Source organism: Capsicum annuum, chromosome 9 (genome assembly GCF_002878395.1).
Source record: "Capsicum annuum cultivar UCD-10X-F1 chromosome 9, UCD10Xv1.1, whole genome shotgun sequence".
In the NCBI taxonomy this organism is placed as follows: Eukaryota; Viridiplantae; Streptophyta; class Magnoliopsida; order Solanales; family Solanaceae; genus Capsicum; species Capsicum annuum.
The window spans coordinates 39,544,501-39,563,217 of record NC_061119.1 but is presented as its reverse complement, the minus strand read 5'-3'; positions in this window follow the sequence as shown (position 1 = coordinate 39,563,217).

Genomic DNA, 18,717 nt, shown 5'->3' with positions numbered 1-18,717 from the left:
AAAGCTTTAGGTTTCGGTGTCATAGGGTGTCCACAAAGACGTGTCGAATAGAGTCTTGCTTATGGATGTGTCGTGCATCACACTTATAATCAGGAGGCTACAATGCATTTAGGAATATTTCACTTTCTTGTTGTTCTATGTTCGGTCTTTGAAGTCTAAGGTCTTGAACTCTTCCCTGAATCTTTTTTTGGTTCATCTTTCAAATCATGTCCTCTCAACGACCTAAAGTTCATGGAAACTCACATGTCCCACTCGAAGACAACATAGATGGATTTAGTCTAATTCATGGGGTACAGACCCGGTAAAGGGTCATAGCTTCTGGTTTTCCCCGTGGAGTCTCACCGGTCTCCACTGACCCTACTTCGAAAGGTGTCATTCATGATCAGTTACCTCAAGAAGAGGTTACCAATCTCGAGTTTCATTATTCTATTAATTTATTTATCCAGATAGTGACAACTCTATCACATTAGTTCGGTCCTATTGGTACGGGGAGGAATGAGGCAAGGTTGGGAAATAGGCAAGGTAAAGGGCCTTAATTTTCTAAACAAAAGGGAGGACAACGGTATGGTGGTAAGAGATCCAAGAAGAAGAGTTGGGTGGGTCCTAACTCCTATTCTATAACTAGTGCTCCCTACCTGAATCCGTTGGGAGACAGACTTTTTCAGAATGGTAATGTTTCTAGTGCACAAGGTGCTCAATCTCATGCCAGTGGGCCCCAATCCGCATCATCCTATCCTCTTTGTAGATTTTATAGTCGGTCGCACCGTGGTTGTTGTAAGGAAGGGAGAAATCTGCATTTTAGTTATGGTCAATTGGGCCACATGCAATGGGAGTGTCCTATAATGATTGTCGCTTGGGCAAATAGGTTTTGCTACTTCTCTAGCTCCTGCACCAAGAGGTGCTACTTCTAGCTTCGACGCTGGTTGGGATCTTAATGAATTCACTACCCCTCGGGAGTCTGAGAAATCTTCTGATATTGACACTGGTATGTTAAAAACTTTTTTCCATGATATGTATGGTTTACTTGGTTCAGGGTTCCCCCTCTCTCTCTTGTGACTCCATTGGAGGTTGTGTATTTTGGTTTTAGTCCCAAGGTTATTTCAGACTCTTTTCTTTTCTATTTTTACCCAGTAGGTGACTCGGTGATTGCTAAAAGAGTCTATATGGGTGTGTGTGGTATCTGTTAGTAGAAAAAGGGCTTTGGTGGATTTGTTTAACTCTAATATGGTGGATTTTGATGTTATTCAGGGGATGGATTGGTTGTACTCGAGCTATGTCTCATTAGGCTCTTGGATTCGTAAAGACTGTCGTTAGGCTCCTAGGTGAGTCAGTTATGAAATGGGAGAATGATTTCATTTTATTCCCTAGCTACTAAGGAAAAGGTTATATCATATCTTAGAACTCGGAGGTTGGTCTCTAAGGGGTGTCTTTATTATTTGGTCAGGGTTAAAGATTCTAACTTGGAAGGTCCTTTTTTATATTTGGTTCCGGTGGTGAATGAATTTCCTGAGGTCTTCCTGATGACCCTCGTGGCATCTTCTTAATGGGGAGGTTGGCTTTGGATTGGTCTTGTTTTGGACACTTGTCCAATTTCTATTCTTTCTTTATAAAATGGTTCCGGTTGGGTTAAAGAGGCTTAAAGGGCAATTAACAGATCTCTTAGATAGAGGTTTCATCTATCCTAGTATTCTCCGTAGAGTGTTTTTATTCTTGCATGCATAAGAGGAATGGATTCCTTGGGAATAGATAGGTTGTCTATGGGTGAATACGGAATTTTAGTGTGTCCTCCTCGTGGGGTGGATCATATATGTATATTCTATATGGGGTTCTTTGTTGATAGTGCATGGTGGTTGATAGACACTAAGTGTGAATCTTAGATGTTTGATTTGTAATAAAGAGAATATGTTAACTCGAGAATAGTAATGCGGGAACTGTGGAGGTAAATTAATAGGTTGGATAAAATATGCGGAAAGGGTAAGGTTGATGACTTGGGGAATATAATAGTGGGAAAGTTGTGACTTATACGTCGGAGGTTCGGTTGGACAGATGCATATGGTTTGGGGTCTAGTCGTTGGATGGGTTAGAACATGGGGTTTGTATGACTGACTATGCTAGACTCTAAGTAGCATTTTGATGGATAAGGTTTTGGGTATACGAAAACCAAGTGTACATTATTGGTGGTACCCATTATAGCAGAGTGTTGTTCTTATAGATGTCATGGGATGAAGATTGAGGGTAAATCAAAAGTTTTCTTTTAGCGGTGGACTTCTATGGAAGGTCGGGTTGCATATTTTACTGATTCTCTCCTACCTCAGTTAAGAGGGTACCTTACTAGTGTTGCATATATTCTTGTAGCACTTATACCTGAGGTTCATATTTTTGCATTTGCCTTATTCCCTGGATATGAGTCTTGACTATACATTACATTACCTATGGTTATGCAGTTGTGTTTCTTTCGGTGTCCAGCTCTAAGGACTCTTTTTATGGTATGGCTATGTCGGGATGGTTCTTCATTATGGTCTAGGTGGTTGCTATGAAGTACTTAGTGCTTATGGTGTCGTGTCTTATTCAGGGATCTTGCCTCAGGTGGCGTGGATAATTTTTGTAATTAGGTTCAATATTGAACCTAATTACAAAAATTATCCACGCCACCTGAGGCAAGATCCCTGAATAAGACACTACACCATAGGCACTAAGTAGAGGTAGAGGTATGGACTGCGTACATCTTACCCCCCAGACCCCACTAGGTGGGAATACACTGGGTTTGTTGTTGTTTGGTTCCTTATTGAACCTACTTATGATTTAGGGCGGTAGTGGCTTAGAAAGCAAGGTGATGTTTTGAAACAAGGAAATGTAGAAGTCCCTAAGTGGGGGAGATTCTAGGGTAAATACTAGAACTACGGTTTTGGAAGGGGAGGTAAGGTTATTGTCATAAGAAATGGTTAGAAAAGTAATAGGTGGTGAAAACCTTTGTGAAAGTTATAAAAGGTGCTAGATATTCGGAAGGATAGATCATATCGCGGGTATATAGGTAGTAGGCTTGAATGTTGTGATTGGTAGATATACCAATAGTTTTGTTGGGTACTTAAGAGGATTGGGGAGGCATGTTTTATGAATTGTTTTCATGGCATAATGGTTGTATGGTTTTGGGTTTTCAATCATATATTGGGGTTTTGGTTATAATGGTTGGTTATAGTTTTCCTATGTCTTTTACCTATGATTTTTATATTATAATAGTAATAGAGAGGAGTAGTATTTCAGAATGGATGTAAGAAGTAGAGCCCACTGGCCTAAGTTAATTACTTTTAGTTTTGAATAGGCTTGAAAATAGAGGTGGCGTATAACTAGACTCAAGCTCTCGTAGTGATGTGTCTCTGGGAAATGGTAGATTGAATTGGACTTTCTCTTTAGCATAAGTTCTATTCATCTGGTATTTTATATGTTTGTTTTGAGGAAAGATGTGGGTTATCCTTCGTTGGTTGGTTCCTTTGGGTGGTATTGGTATCTCAGATTCTGTGTTCTTTACGGAGGTCCCGATGAGGATCTTGGATCGGTAGGTTTGTCGGTTGCAAACCAAAGGGTGTGGCTTCGGTAAGGGTTTTATGGTGGAACCAAAAGTCCGAGAAAGCCATTTGGGATGCGAAAAAGGACAAGGAGTCCAATGTGTCCGCATTGGTTTTTGTTCCAGAAATTCATGCGTAAGGTGTGTGTTCTTCAATCCATCTTTATTTTCTAACTTGGTTAAATGAGAGGAATGGTTTCTCTTGAATCCTTGTTTTCTAACTTAGCTAGAGGTCAGAATGTAGGTATTGGGGTATAAATCGTGTTTGGGATATGTGATGATCTTTTCATCCTGGTTTATGTCCTTGTCTTCTATTTTGGTTGAAGGAAAGTTTGACGTGTGTTAATGTGTTACCTCGTGCTTGTTATCGCCCTTACCCATCATTCGAGGACAAATGATCTTAGTGGGGTAGTATAGAACACCCTAAACTTTGGACCTTTGCAAAATTTCTTAGGTTTTGGACTATCTGGACTTGGAATGACTCAAGGGTACCAATCGTACCCTTGGATGCGGTTTGAAAATGGCTCACTCTTATATTGGGTAGTAGGTTTGGTTTGGTTACTTTCCAAAATACGACTCAACGTCATACGAGTCGTATGGTTGGATACGAGGGTTACCATGTCAAGTCGTATGAAGCTTATTGAGTTGCCTAGTTGAAACTGTCCAAGGTACGGATTTGGACCAAGGTACGAGTTGGTATTGTGTAGTTGTATCATGATCAGTGTGGAGGGTCTTGATGAGGTCTAAGGTACCACTCATACCGTTGGGTACGATTTACATGGGTGAGTCGTACCTTCCTGGGAATGGATTTTCAGCTTTTAAGTTATGGGTAGTCCGGACATTTTCCACTCCAAAACCCTTATGTCCCTACATTATATAACCCTTGGTGGCCTCTCATAACACTTGTTAAAGGATTAAAACACTCCAAATACTCTCTTAAACTCATTCTTGAAGATTGGAGGCTAGGGTTTCTGCAAGTGTTCTTCAAAGGGCCCAAAAGTTAAGTTTCTCCCCGGAATTCTCTTGTATAAGGCATGTACTCCTTCCCTCATTGTTAGTTCCAACTAAAGGAATGATTTATTGTGTTTTAAATATGGATTTATGAATCATAAATAGTAGTTTAGAAATCAGTGTTGAGGGTCTTGATGCATATTGTTGGGTTTTAGTTTAAACTATGTTTTTATATATTTGTTTGGTGATGGATTGCACATGTGGGTACTTATTGGTTATGATTTAACAAATGGGTCATGTGTAACCCTTATTTTGATGGTTTATGTTTTGGTTTTGATCTTGGTAAAGGTATGCCCTTAAAATGTTTGATAAAGTGCCTAAGAGAATATTTTTACTCTATTGTTGAACTTTCATTGGAACTATTGCAATGATATGTTTTGGTAATGGAACCCTAAATGGGTTTGGATGATTTTGCATGGTTTAAATGATATAAATGTTTTTTAATAATTGGAATGGTTTAAAAAGGTATGAATGGTTGGAATGGTGAAATGGTAAAGCCTTGATTGCTATGAAATTAATTTGAATGAAAACCTTACGGGGTACACGGGAATCCCCCAAGTGAATGAAATATTGAAATTGGTTGAATGTTGAATGCCTTGTGGGGTACAAGAAAATCTCCCAAACAAAGCTTAATAATAACATGCTTGTGGGGTACACGGGAATCCCCCAAGTAAGCTTAATGATGATGTACTTGTGGGGTACATTAGAATCCCCCAAGTAAACTAAATAATATAGCCTATGGGGTATACGGGACTCGCTTAAGGTTGGCTAAGGACATTGCTTGCAAGCTATAGTTGGTATGACGATACCACTTGTGATAGCCTTGATTGATAATACTGAAAAAATGGTTTGGTTGGATGGAAATGGTTTTAATTAGGCAATAATGGTGGGGTTTGATAGCTAACCGTGAAGGTGGGAGTCCAATGGACGAACATTGGAAACTCATGTTTGCCGACATGAGGGGTTGGTCATGGCGACCATATATGATACTCATCAGGTACACGAAAATCCTCCAAGTACACTGTACATATGTATCATGGAGAGCGAAGGGTACTTGGGAATCCCCTACTCTTATGGTATCTCCAGTTCGTGCGACTACACGCATCGGGGTCTGTTCAGGGGGTTACACTAGACCTGTACAGTCTGTGGGTGGTTCTAGAATGGTTAAGCTACACATACCAGGTTAATAATTTTAAATGCATGCTAAATCTGATTTCCTTTCCTGGCATGGTATATATATATATATATATATATGATTTCTATGCCTAATGTTGGTTTACTTGGTTTTAATGGTTGACATTATTTTATCTTTATTCTGAGTGCATGCTAGCGTTCACCCGCTAACCCTTCTTCGGGGGGCTGTATCCTTACGCGATGCAGGAACCGACCATACTCCTCCTCCTGCTCATTGATCGAATTAGGGAATAGTCGGTGTTGGATTAAAGTGGTGAGCTTTCATAGTTCGAAAGACATTTATTTCATGTCATGGATTATTTACATATTTTGTCTATCCTTAGACTTTGGGTTTTGGCTATGGTCGGGGGCATGTCTCGACTAGGTAATCTTTGATTTGGTTTAGAGGCTTTGTATGGACAACTGTGGACTTGAGTATACATTGATCATGTTATATATATATATATATATATATATATATATATATATCAATATACATTGGGTTATCATTTTACTTTTGGTTTATGGTTTTGGTATGGTTATTGGTTGCATATTGGGTGGGTTGGCCTCAGATATAGGCTTATCCCAAAGTCCCTGAATGGTTAAATTCGCTATCTTGTTATATGATCGGAATTCATCTGACTCAGGGCATGTATCGGCTGGTTGATTTGGGTATCGGGGGCGGCTTCGGTCTCGGTTGGACTTGAGATCGCCCATTACGACAAGGCCCAGGTTTGGATCGTGTCACCATGTCTACAGGTATTACTAGAAGTACTTGTCGGTCCGATATTTTTAGACTCCATACATAATATGTTTATTATTTATCTGCATTATTAAAAAATATTTCATGTAGAGTTACTCTAACTTCTGAAATGATTATTTAACAATTACTTGTCATTGGATAAATAATAATTTTACTATGCAAAAAATGTATTTTAGCATTTTTGTATGATAAAGATCGTAGACACACAGAAAAATTATTTCTTAATCTATTTCTAAAGTTCTGCCCCACTATGTGGGAATATACTGGGTATGTTGTTGTTGTTGATTTCTGAAGTTGTAAAATATTATGGTGTGGAAAGAAAGTATATGTATATCTTTTGATAATGCATCTAACAACAAGACTGTTGTTGACTGGTTAAAAGTTAAACTTTCTCTATCGTTACCCAAAATATTTCATGTTATGTGTGCTTATCATATATATAATTTAATCGTAAGAGATAGTCTTAAATTTTTTGAGTTTTATATTGAAAAGATTAGGCTTCCTGTTGGCTTTATTCAAGAAAATCATCAAAAAATTAGAATCAAAGAATTTAAAAGTAGATGTGAACAAAATGGATTTAGACCGATATTAATGCTTGAAGAATGTGATACTAGATGGAATACTACTTATAATCATTTACGAACTTATCTTATAAAGTTTCTATTACAATGACTTTTAATCAATATTGTGGTTCTTTTCCTGAGTGTATATTACATGATTCTGATTGGGCTGCATTTGTTGATCTTGTTAAATTTTTGATTTTTTTTTATATAGCTACGGTTAAATTTTCTGGTGCTTATTATCCTATTGTTTGTGATATTTTAACTTATTTAGCTGACATTGCTTGTTTGCTTAATAAATATAAGAATAAAGAAGGTTACAAAGAAGCTATTAATGCAATGATTGCTAAATTTAAAAAATATTTGTATCCGCTTTCCCCAATTTACTTGATTGGTACTATAAGAAATCCATATATGAAATATAATATTATGTCCGAATTTACTTCTATTATTTATACTGCTTTAGATATACAATCTGAAGAAGAACCATCTTTGTTTGCGGCTATGAGTGATGCAAATAATTACATGGAAGCATTATATAACCATTATACCGATTTACTTGATGAAGCCATACCGACACATATCACCCCAACTCGCTCTCCAAGCTCCCGAGGATCTATCATCTTCTAAAAGACAGGCGCATAGTAGTTATCCTAATTACTTTTTCGATTTAAATATTTGGGACAGGGTGCTGCCTTCATCACACAGAACACTTTCTGGAGAAGAGGTTAAGTATTTTCTTTGACAGTCGATAGAGGATCGTAGAGCAAGTCAATACACTGGATTTGTAAAAGAATAATGAAAGACAATATCTTGTGCTTTCAAGTTTAGCTAGAGATATATTGAATGTTCAAATGTCAACCTTTGCATCAAAGATCACTTTTAATGAGGGACGACAACAGCTTAGAGACAACCGACACTCATTGAGAGGCAATGTTATGAATGTTCTAGTTTGCCTTAGGGACTAGATCAGAGCGGAAAGAAGAAATCAAGGAATAGAGGTGGAGCCGGAAGACGAATGAAATCTTGAAGAAATTATGACTTCAAAGGAGAACTCAATATAGTCAAGTCTAATGCATGACTTTGGCCCTATTGATTTTGACTTTCCTATGACAGTTTCCGTTAATATTAACATGAATGAGTTGAAAAAATGATGCAAAATTTGCAGAATTTTCAATCATATAACTTATAAGTTTTGAATCATTTTTCAATTAATAAAATACAGGATTCATTCATTCCATACATATTTTTTTCATTTGAATTGAATGTCTAGTTTGAATTAAATACTTTTAATATATTTCTATCAAACTTTACATAAAGTTATAAACATAACAAACATATACACATATAATGAAAAAATAAAAGTAATGTTAGCAAATATTACTTAGATAACTATTATTGACATATAAAAATACTATAGAAGTTTATCTTCTAAGTAGTGTATGCAAATTTTTGAATATACGTTCAAGATTTCAAGTATTATTATATTAAGTAGTATACATTGTATGTATATATGTGTGTATATTTTTCTAAAGTACTATAATATATAAAGTATATATGTTGTGTATATGTTTTTTTAAAGTAGTATAATACGTAATGTATATGTGTTTCTGCTTTCAAGTGGTATTTTAAGTAGTATATATTGTATATATATGTGTATATATTTTCTATAAACTAAAGTAGTATATATGAATGTATACATATGTATATGTTTTCTATACATATTTTCTAAAGTAGTATATGTCTAATGTATATATGTTGTATGTATAATGTATCAAGTAGTATATATTGTATATATATGTGTATGTATTTTCTATAGACTAAAGTAGTATATATTTACTGTATACATGTGTATATATTTTCTAAAGTAGTATATATATAATGTATATATGTTATATGTAAATTGTTTCAAGTAATATTTTAAGTAGTATATATTGTATGTATATATGTGTATATATTTTCTATAGACTAAAGTAATATATATTTAAAGTATACATGTGTATATGTTTTCTAAAGTAGTATATATTTAATGTATACATGTTGTATGTATATTATTTTAAGTAGTATTTTAAGTAGTATATATTGTATGTATATATGTGTATATATATTTTATAGACTAAAGTAGTAAATATTTAATGTATACATGTGTATATATTTTCTAAAGTAGTATATATGCAATGTATATATGTTGTATGTATAATGTTTCAAGTAGTATTTTAAGTAGTATATATTGAATGTATATTGTTTCTAAAAGTTTTTTCAACTAATTGTATGTATATTTGTATGTATTTTTCTAATGTACTGTAATATATAACGTATTTAAGTTGTATGTATATTATTTCATGTAGTATTTAAACTTATATTTGTTGAATGTACTTATATGTTTATATTTTTTAAAGTAGAAATTGAATGTAGTACATGCATGTTTATTAAATAGGATAATATGTAATGTACACATGTTATATTTTTATTGTTTAACGTATTTCATAGTATAGTATATATGTATGTATATATGGTATATATTGGAAAAACCATGAAAATTCAAATTTAATTTAATTTTTTTAAACATCAAGGACCAGTAATTGGCCCATTACACGAATTGGGCCGCGTTAAACCGATCCAGACCGGTTAAAATTGGTAGTAACGCCACATGGGTCGGTCACGGGTCATTTGGGTAATTTTTATTGTTGGGCCCGGTACAGATCGGCCCATTAAAATTGAAATCGGACTGAATCAGCCCACAAACCTAGTAAAATAATTGGATCGGTACCGGTTTGGTTCGGACCGGCCCAATTGACGGGTTTAAGTTAAGCCAGCTCGTTACAGGATTGAAAAATTTTATGACAATTCTGTAGAAATATTATCAATGTATCAAACTATAAAAATTACTGAAATGACCTAGTTTAAGTTTGTGACAATTTTATCATCAGCACAAAGAATATTATGAAAAAGAAATCGTGAGATAAGTAATAGAAGTTTTTCCATGGACTGCCTTTAAAATAGGCTGGAGTTTAATTTTTGCCCCTCGTACTTCAGGCATTTAATATTTGCCCATACTACTCATTTGATGAAAAATTATTTAATTTTTATCCGTCGTACTTCAGGCCTTTAATTTTTGCCCATACCACTCATTTGATAAAGATTTTTGAATCGAAATACCTTTATCTATTCATACCTGTTTTGCTCGACAAAAATTAAATATAGAGATTTTTACCTTTTGAAACTGAACTTTTGTTTCGCTAGCCAGAAATTCTGGAAATTAGCAGATATGGAACTGATTTATCTCTGTTGTTTCATTTTTGGTGAAACTGTGATGAGTTTAAGGTCTTTTATTACCATATTGTAAATTTTACTACTATATATAAGTGAAGATTGGGTGACTACCAAGGATATTTCAGTAATTTTAGTCACCCCAACTTCACTTATATATAGTAGTAAATAAAATGGTTACACATGCATTTTTTTTTATATTTATTAGTTTTGTCCGCATTTTTATGATGCAATAAAATGGTTACACATGCATATTGCTTTTTTCTTATATTTATTGATTTTGTCCTCATATATTATTTTAATAATATTATTATTTAGACCTTTGTAAATTGAATTATACATGGTAGTAATTATTTATAAATATCTTTTTATTCCTTATTAAATGACTACCAAGGATATTTCGGTAATTTTACAGTGCAATAAAATGGTTACACATGAATATTGCTTTTTTCTTATATTTTTTAATTTTATCCTCATGTATTATTTTAATAATGTTTTTATTTAGACCTTTTTAAAGGTGTGCTTCAATTTTACTCTCTTGATCTACATTGTTTCTTTGCTCCTTCTGTAAGACCATTTGGGGTTGGAATGAGCCACCCCTTAATTAACTTAATTGAAAGTGGAAGACAATGTGTACTATCTAAAGAAAGTGTTGTCCTTATCAATTTTTGATGCAATATGATGAGTATTAGTGAATGTTAAAGTGTGCAGGTAAATTGCTTTTAATACGAAGTACATATTGGATGACTACAAGTGCATAACTTGACATCTTTCATTAGCTACATTACAACTGTTGTCGCAAAAAATTTGCTTATGATCAAGAAACGTTTATGCAGTGTTCTTAGAGGTAGTAAAAATTAGGAGGCCATTATATCACTACATGGTGACCTCTCAAACTGAGAGAAAGGCTTAACCAACTAATGATTATAGACAATAACTATTAACATGTCACAATTAAAGAATCAGATGATACAAAAAGGAAAATATATTGTCAATTTGCATGAAAATGATTACTCAATAATGACAATTTGGTGCAACAATTGCCTAAAACATCTAATTTGTATTATATACTTCGGGAGTAGTACATCTTGTTGATTTTTCATAGCAGTATAGATGCTGATGGACCAAAAGCTTACGAGGTGCTATATTTTCCTACGTATTTCAGAAATCTTATATTGGTTTGTCTCTTTTCAACTAACTAAAATGTTTTCTCTCTATATTTGTGGACTTCATGATAAACTTTATTTTTTACTAGGAATACTGCATAAGGTATCTAGATGGATCACCAAGAAAATCAGATACGTGAAAACAAATAGTGATTCAATATCTAGAAAAAACAATCCAAAGAAGAAAATCTAAGGTTAGCATCATAATACCTTTTCATAGAGATTATTGATTCCTTTTCATAATTCATTTTGACTAGAGGTTAATGTGGTAATGGTGCTGATGAAGGTAAGGGACACCAATGCTTGCAGTTTGGATAACTTGTAGCTTTCTCACGAAGAAGGTCATGAGATACTCTTTAATTCTAAGATTTCATTATTATTAGTTAGAGATGCTAAGGGTAGTACTTTTACGCTATTAGTTAAAATTTCTCAAATGATAAAACTGGGTGAGTATTTTTCCAACTACACATTATCTTCACATAGTTTAAATATTAATTTTTATGAGTATAAATGATATCTATATGTAAGCAAATAGTGTGCCCCTCTACTGAAGCATCTTGAATTCATTTATGCCCAATCTGTGCATAACGGATGCTTTATTTCCTTGAATTACAGTGTTGAAATATTTGCTTAAAAATATTGCTACTTAACCAGTAGAAATGTAAATTTATTAAATCCACATTTTTTATATAATGATATTTCTCATGAATAAGTTGTTATAACAAACTTTTGTTAATTGCAGTTCCATCATAAAGCACAAAATACAAAAAAAAAAGTTGATTCTTTCGCATTACGCAGATGATATGATGCAATTGTTGCTTTGCTTGAGGACAAATGTTGTTAATATTGTAATTGACAATGGAGCAGGTTATTGAAAATGCTTTTTCATTTCAACATAAATTATTATCCACTCTTAACAACAATATTCCGTCTGTCCGTATATATACTTTGCTAATAGTTCTCGACTGCTCATCCTCTCGAGTTAACTCAATAGCAAGTGGTGTCAATGATCCATCTTCTTTCAAGAAAAATAATATTTTTGAGGTATACGTCTGTGTCGTAGTTGTGTTTATGCATTTTAAGTATGATATTAGAGGCTATCATGGTGATCTAAAATGAACAATCTCTTGTCCTTGATTGTCTGCATTGTATGTTTCCTTGTTCAAGCAATTACAATTGACATATTTGAGGAAACAAGTTAAAAAAATCTTTGATGTTTACCTGCTCTATCATTAATCCATCTAAATTGTCCTTTATATGTTCCTCTGTAATTTTACTCCTTTGTTCACCAGTCATATTCACTTTGATCAAAATATACGATAATTTTGTTTTCATTTTTATTTGGAATCCAAAATAATTGCTTCTTATATGCAATTATGCTTTTCATCTGTTTGCTGTGTTAAAAGAACCTTAATGGTTCATATTTTGGATTGCATAATGTTACTGAAAATTGTATTACTACTACGTTCGTTAGGTTGATGTTTTAGGGTGAACTTACGTAAAATTTTTATAGTAATACTAAACTTCTGGTTTACCATCATGATGCAGTACTTTTCAAATATTTTTCATTTTTCTTTTAACTTCATAGTTCTCTTGCTTCTTATCTATTGGCTTTTAAAATTGTTGTATAACTTCCTCTGTTTTGACGGATATTAATAATCTTAAATAATAGGTCTTTTATATTATGATTCTAATGCTTGGTTCTCTTTTTCAGTGGATATTAAGATGACATATGAAAACTGTCAAAAATTTAAATTTTCCCCAATTATAGCGGTGCACTTCTGTATCAGTTGGAACATCCTACATAAACATGGATAGTCTAATTGATCCTCTCTCTCGTGGAAGCAATCTCGACAAAGTATTGTACAATTTTATTTCACAAATGAATGTACATACTGTAAAGTGTATTATATCATTATTAGCTTGATGGTGTTGCTTTCTTTCTTCGCAACTACAAAATAATTGAAACAAAATAAACTATTTTCTCAACATCATACCTCTTTTGGTCCGTGCTTGACATAATGCACGGGCACAGGTCATCTAGTGTATTGATAAATAAACAACATAGGGGTCAACGGTCAAGGCCAAACCACTCATTCTGTTTTGAGGACACTCAATTGGATGAAATTAAGAAAAAAAACTTGTTGGGTATGTTATGTTTGCAGCTTAGATTTGGGTTGTGACAATCATGTCTCACACGATTGATAGGTTATGGCATGACCCCTCTCTCTCTCTCTCTGTTAGGGCTCCCTCGACATGGAAACATAAAATATATTGTGCAATTTTGCTACTTTATTAACGAACACTTCAATTTATTCCCATAACACAAATCATCATACATAATCACATTTAATTATGACATATCATTACAAGGGATTTTACAACACCAAGAGGATTTATGACCTTAAGTTTTACAGATCATTTACACTTGCCATAGTTGAAGATGAAGTAAAGTTATATGGTCAAGAGGCTAAAAACGGAATCACATTCACCCCAAGCACCACATGTGAAATCACCCCAAACCCAATTGTTTTCACTAGTTTAAACATCACTCGTCCAATTCGTCTACCACTTCCACCATTATGAGTTTGAGCTTGCCCGTGACCTTGATGTTGTTGTTCGAGTAATTGTGGATATTGTGGCATATTGTGGCTATAATGGTGCATATTAGATGGATTAGGAAAAGGGTTGGGATTGTGATACCGATACCGAATCCCATGATTCTGATGTTGTAGTTGTTGTTTTGGCTGTGGAATGTTGTTGTGGTTCATGTTAAGTTAACTAGGAAAACATGGGCTACTAGTACTAGGATGCCACGGATTCCCATAGTTCTGATGTTGTAGTTGTGTCTTTGGCTGTGGCATGTTATTGGGGTTCATGTTAAGTGGACTGGGAAAATATGGGCTCGTACTAGGATGCCAATATGGAATCTCATGAATCTGATGTTGTTGGTGTGGTTGTGGTCTTGGTTGTAGTTGTGATTGTGCTCGTGGCATGTAGTTGTGGTTCATGTTAAGTGGATGTGAATGCGGAATCCCGTAGTCATAACCACCCAAATACGACTACGCAGGGAATAGTAGAGACGGTGGAACGTACGTTGGGATTCCCTGATCCGTTGTCGTTTTCTTATCACATCGTATTGGCACACAATCTATATGAATGTCAAAACCACATTGCACACACCTATAACGCCATGAAAAAGCATTACATTCTCCTGTACAAACAGCACAAGTTCCGCCGAGCCCAAAAGCAGCACTAAAGGATGCGCCTGATGAATAATATAAATGATCGCAATCATCATCAAAATGATTGTATAATTAATATATCATACAACACTTGTAATTAAGTACACACGCACACAAATATATTGACAGGCTCTTGCTCTTTTAAGTGGACATTGAAAAGTTACAACTATATTTAGAGCCCGTTTGAGATTGCTGTTATAAAACTGCTTATTTAAGAAACACTTTTATAAAATAATTTTTCTGAAAAGTGCTTTTGAAAAAGCAATTTGTGTTTAGTAAATTTATTTGAAAAATACTTTTGATAAACAGATTGTTTTGGATAATCTTTTTCAAGAAGTGCTTTTTTGAGACAAATGACCAAAAAAAACATGTATCTATAGACTTACTATTTAAATCAATTTATAGAGAAAATTTATTTTAAATCTCTATTATAATATTTTTAATTAAAATTTTATTTTTATTTAATTAAAAAACGCGTACTCAAAAATTTTCAATCAATATATATATGCATAAATACATTAAAAATATTAATAATGATATATTATTTAAATAATAAAATATCACTTTAAAATATCAAACAAAAATAAATATAAAAATTATTTCATAAATTAAATCATTATATATATAAGGATATTTTAGTCATGAAAAAAATAATTTTCTGCTTCTGCTTTTGTTTTTTTGGAAAAGCAGAAATTTTCTGCTTCTTTCCAAAAGTAGAAAAACTGCTTCTGCTTCTTTTTAAAAGCACTTTTACAAATTTATCAAACAACCTTCTTTTAAAAAAAAAAATTTTCTCAAAGTAAGTGTTTTTCTTTGAGAAATAAACAATCCCAAACAGCCACTTAGTCCAAATTAAGGAAGTCAATTTTTGAAATAATTAACTGTTAGAAGGTAAAGCTTAAAATTTCAAGACCAATATCTCTAACATGAAAAATAACTTTTAAATCATAAAAGAGAGAGAAAACCACTTAAATCGTCATTCAAAAATATGACAAATTAGCATTAGAATCACTTTTGAATGTTTATAATTATAACTACGGGGATGGGGCCCTGTTAGCATCGGCCAACATCAATTGTGTTTTAGAGCATTTTAAAATTAAAAATAAATATTAAAAATTTAATACTAATTAGATGCTAAATTATCAAAATGCATAATAAGTTGAAAGATATTTTAAGTTGTTAAATATTATATTTTATAATTTTTTTAATATAATTTTTAAATAATATACGTTATTTTCCTTGTCCAAATTTTTGTGGCATTGATAGGTAATTATAGAATTTCGAGAGTCAACCAAATATTTTATATCTTTAAAATTTTTAAGCTGTTCATTATTGTGATTTATAGAAATTTTTATGATTTTTTTAAAATATAAAACAAATTAAAATGGAGGAAAAAACGGAGGCAAGGCAAAAGATTAATGAAGATGTGCCAAAGCAGGCAGTTTGTCCTTAAATTTTTTTAACTTGTTAATTATTGTGATTTATAGTATTTTTTACGTATTGTTTTTAAAAATATGTAACATATTAATTTTTTGTCAGATATTTTAAGTGGTTAACTATTATGATTTATAATACTTCTCATGTGATTTTCAAATAATTTATATTACTCTCTTTATCCAAACTTTTACGGCGTTGATAGCCAATTATATTTTTAAATAATTTAAGTTTTTAAGTGGCACAATATTTAGATGGCCTTAATAATTAATTAGGATGATATAATAAAATCACTATTGAAGCAGTGAAGTAGACATATTTTAAGTGACAATTAATTAGAATTGATCTAGCAAAATGACTATACAAAAATCTTGTAAAAACAATAAGTGGGCATCATATAAGACGTCAAGTTAATTTAAAACATCAAGAGTTAGTTTATCATTTCATATCTATATTATCTTTTTTATTAAATACTATTAATTTTTTAATACTTAAATGATTTATAATAATTAATTAGAGATGATATTTAGTAAAATTACGGTTGAAGTAGGTGAAACAAACATGTCATAAATGTCTATTTTATTTTTTTAATTAAATATTATTAATTTTTTAATATATAAATAACTTATAATAATTAATCAGAGGTGATATAGTAAAATCACGGTTGAAGCAACATAAATAGACATGTCGAAACCTTAAAAAAATTAAGTGAGTCTCGTATAAGACGTCAAGTTAATTTAAAATATCAAAAATTAATTTATCCTTTTGTATCTATTTTACCTTTTCAATAAATATTATTAACTTTTTAATATTTAGATGACTTAAAATAATTAATTAGGAAATATTTAGTAAAATTATGATTAAACTGCTTTTTATTAATATTATTAATTTTTAATATTTAAATGACTTTTAATAATTATTTAGGATGATATTTAGTAAAATTACGATTGAAACAGTTGAAACAAACATGTCATAAATGTATATTTTATTTTTTATATTAAATATTATTAATTTTTAATATGTCACTGACTTATAATAATTAATTATAGGTGATATAGTAAAATCACAGAGAAGCAACCTACTGAAGCAGACATGTTAGAAACCTTCTCTTCTAATATATAGAAAGTCATCTAACTTGACATAATTAACCTTCCAATACCGAAAAGATGATGTCGCGTATCATCAAATTAAACTTTTGAATTTATTCATTATGATCAATTTTACAAAGCCTTTCTTTGTTTCTTAGATAACTTTCACGTCAAGTAATGAATAGTATTCACTTGATATATATTTGAGTTAATGGAAGATTAGAAAACACATATAAATTATCACTTTTTAACGAATTCATACCTCAATCGTTCATTATTCACTTTACCTATCTAAATTATTATTATTATTATTATTATTATTATTATTATTATTATTATTATTATTAAAACACACCTCGATCATCGATATTGAATTAGCCAAATACAGAGGCGGATTCAGGATTTGGAATCTCCGGGTGCCAAGTAGACTTGTCGATTAAATCAATTGAAGAATCAAAATTCCGGATCCGCCTTCGAGGCGGAGCTAGTTAACCTTATTATTTTTTTTTTATGTATAGAAAGTAGATCTTGAAGTTCCTTCGACTAGTTCGTTTATTTACTTCTTTCGATTTTGAAATTCCTTAGTGAAAAATTTGATTTCGCCCTTTTTTGTCTCAACAAGATAGGAAGTAGTTTTTAGAAGGAATGCTTCAGGTTTTTACTTATTTATTTTTTTTAAAGATTGTAACTTTTTATATATTTGGGTTCAATTTTGTTTATAATTATTTTGATAATTATCAAGAATTAAAATTCATTATACATTGAAAATTTACATTTTGGATTTTGAAATAGAATCGGAACCTTAAAGTAGAAATAGAATTAGTTCTTTTATTAAAAAAAATAAAAATATAGCAGCAAGATTGGTGGTATATAGAAAACTAAACTAAGATGTATCTAGTCTCATTAGACCGTTAAGCAATTGCGTAGGGCTCCATAATTATGGGACTGCGAAGGGTGACTGATAAAGAAATCTGATGGAGCAAAGAATTGGAGAAGAAGTAAGAAGTCGATAAAATTGGCAAAGTTGATTTAGGTAAAAAAGAGACATGTTTTTTTTTTTTTTTTTTTTTTAAAAATTTGATAATAAGGAGAATAAAACTTATGCATGATCTTTTCATTTTATATCAAGCAAAAGCAAATACTAATCAATGAGAAATAAAAAAAAAAGTTAGAGAATAATTGTTAATAATATGAGTCAATAATAATTAAAAACAAATAGAAGGAGTATAAAATAATGCAATTAATTGAATCAATAAATGTGCAAAACAATGGACGCAATTGAGAATCAATAAACGTACAACAAAATAAGTAGCTCCCAGCAAGATTCGAACCCACATCCCTTCAAGGAGAAAACACAACCCCTTGCCACTCATACCAAAGAGAACCTTTATTCTTAGGGGTAGCACTTTAATATTTATCCATATTCTATATATACACACACCTAT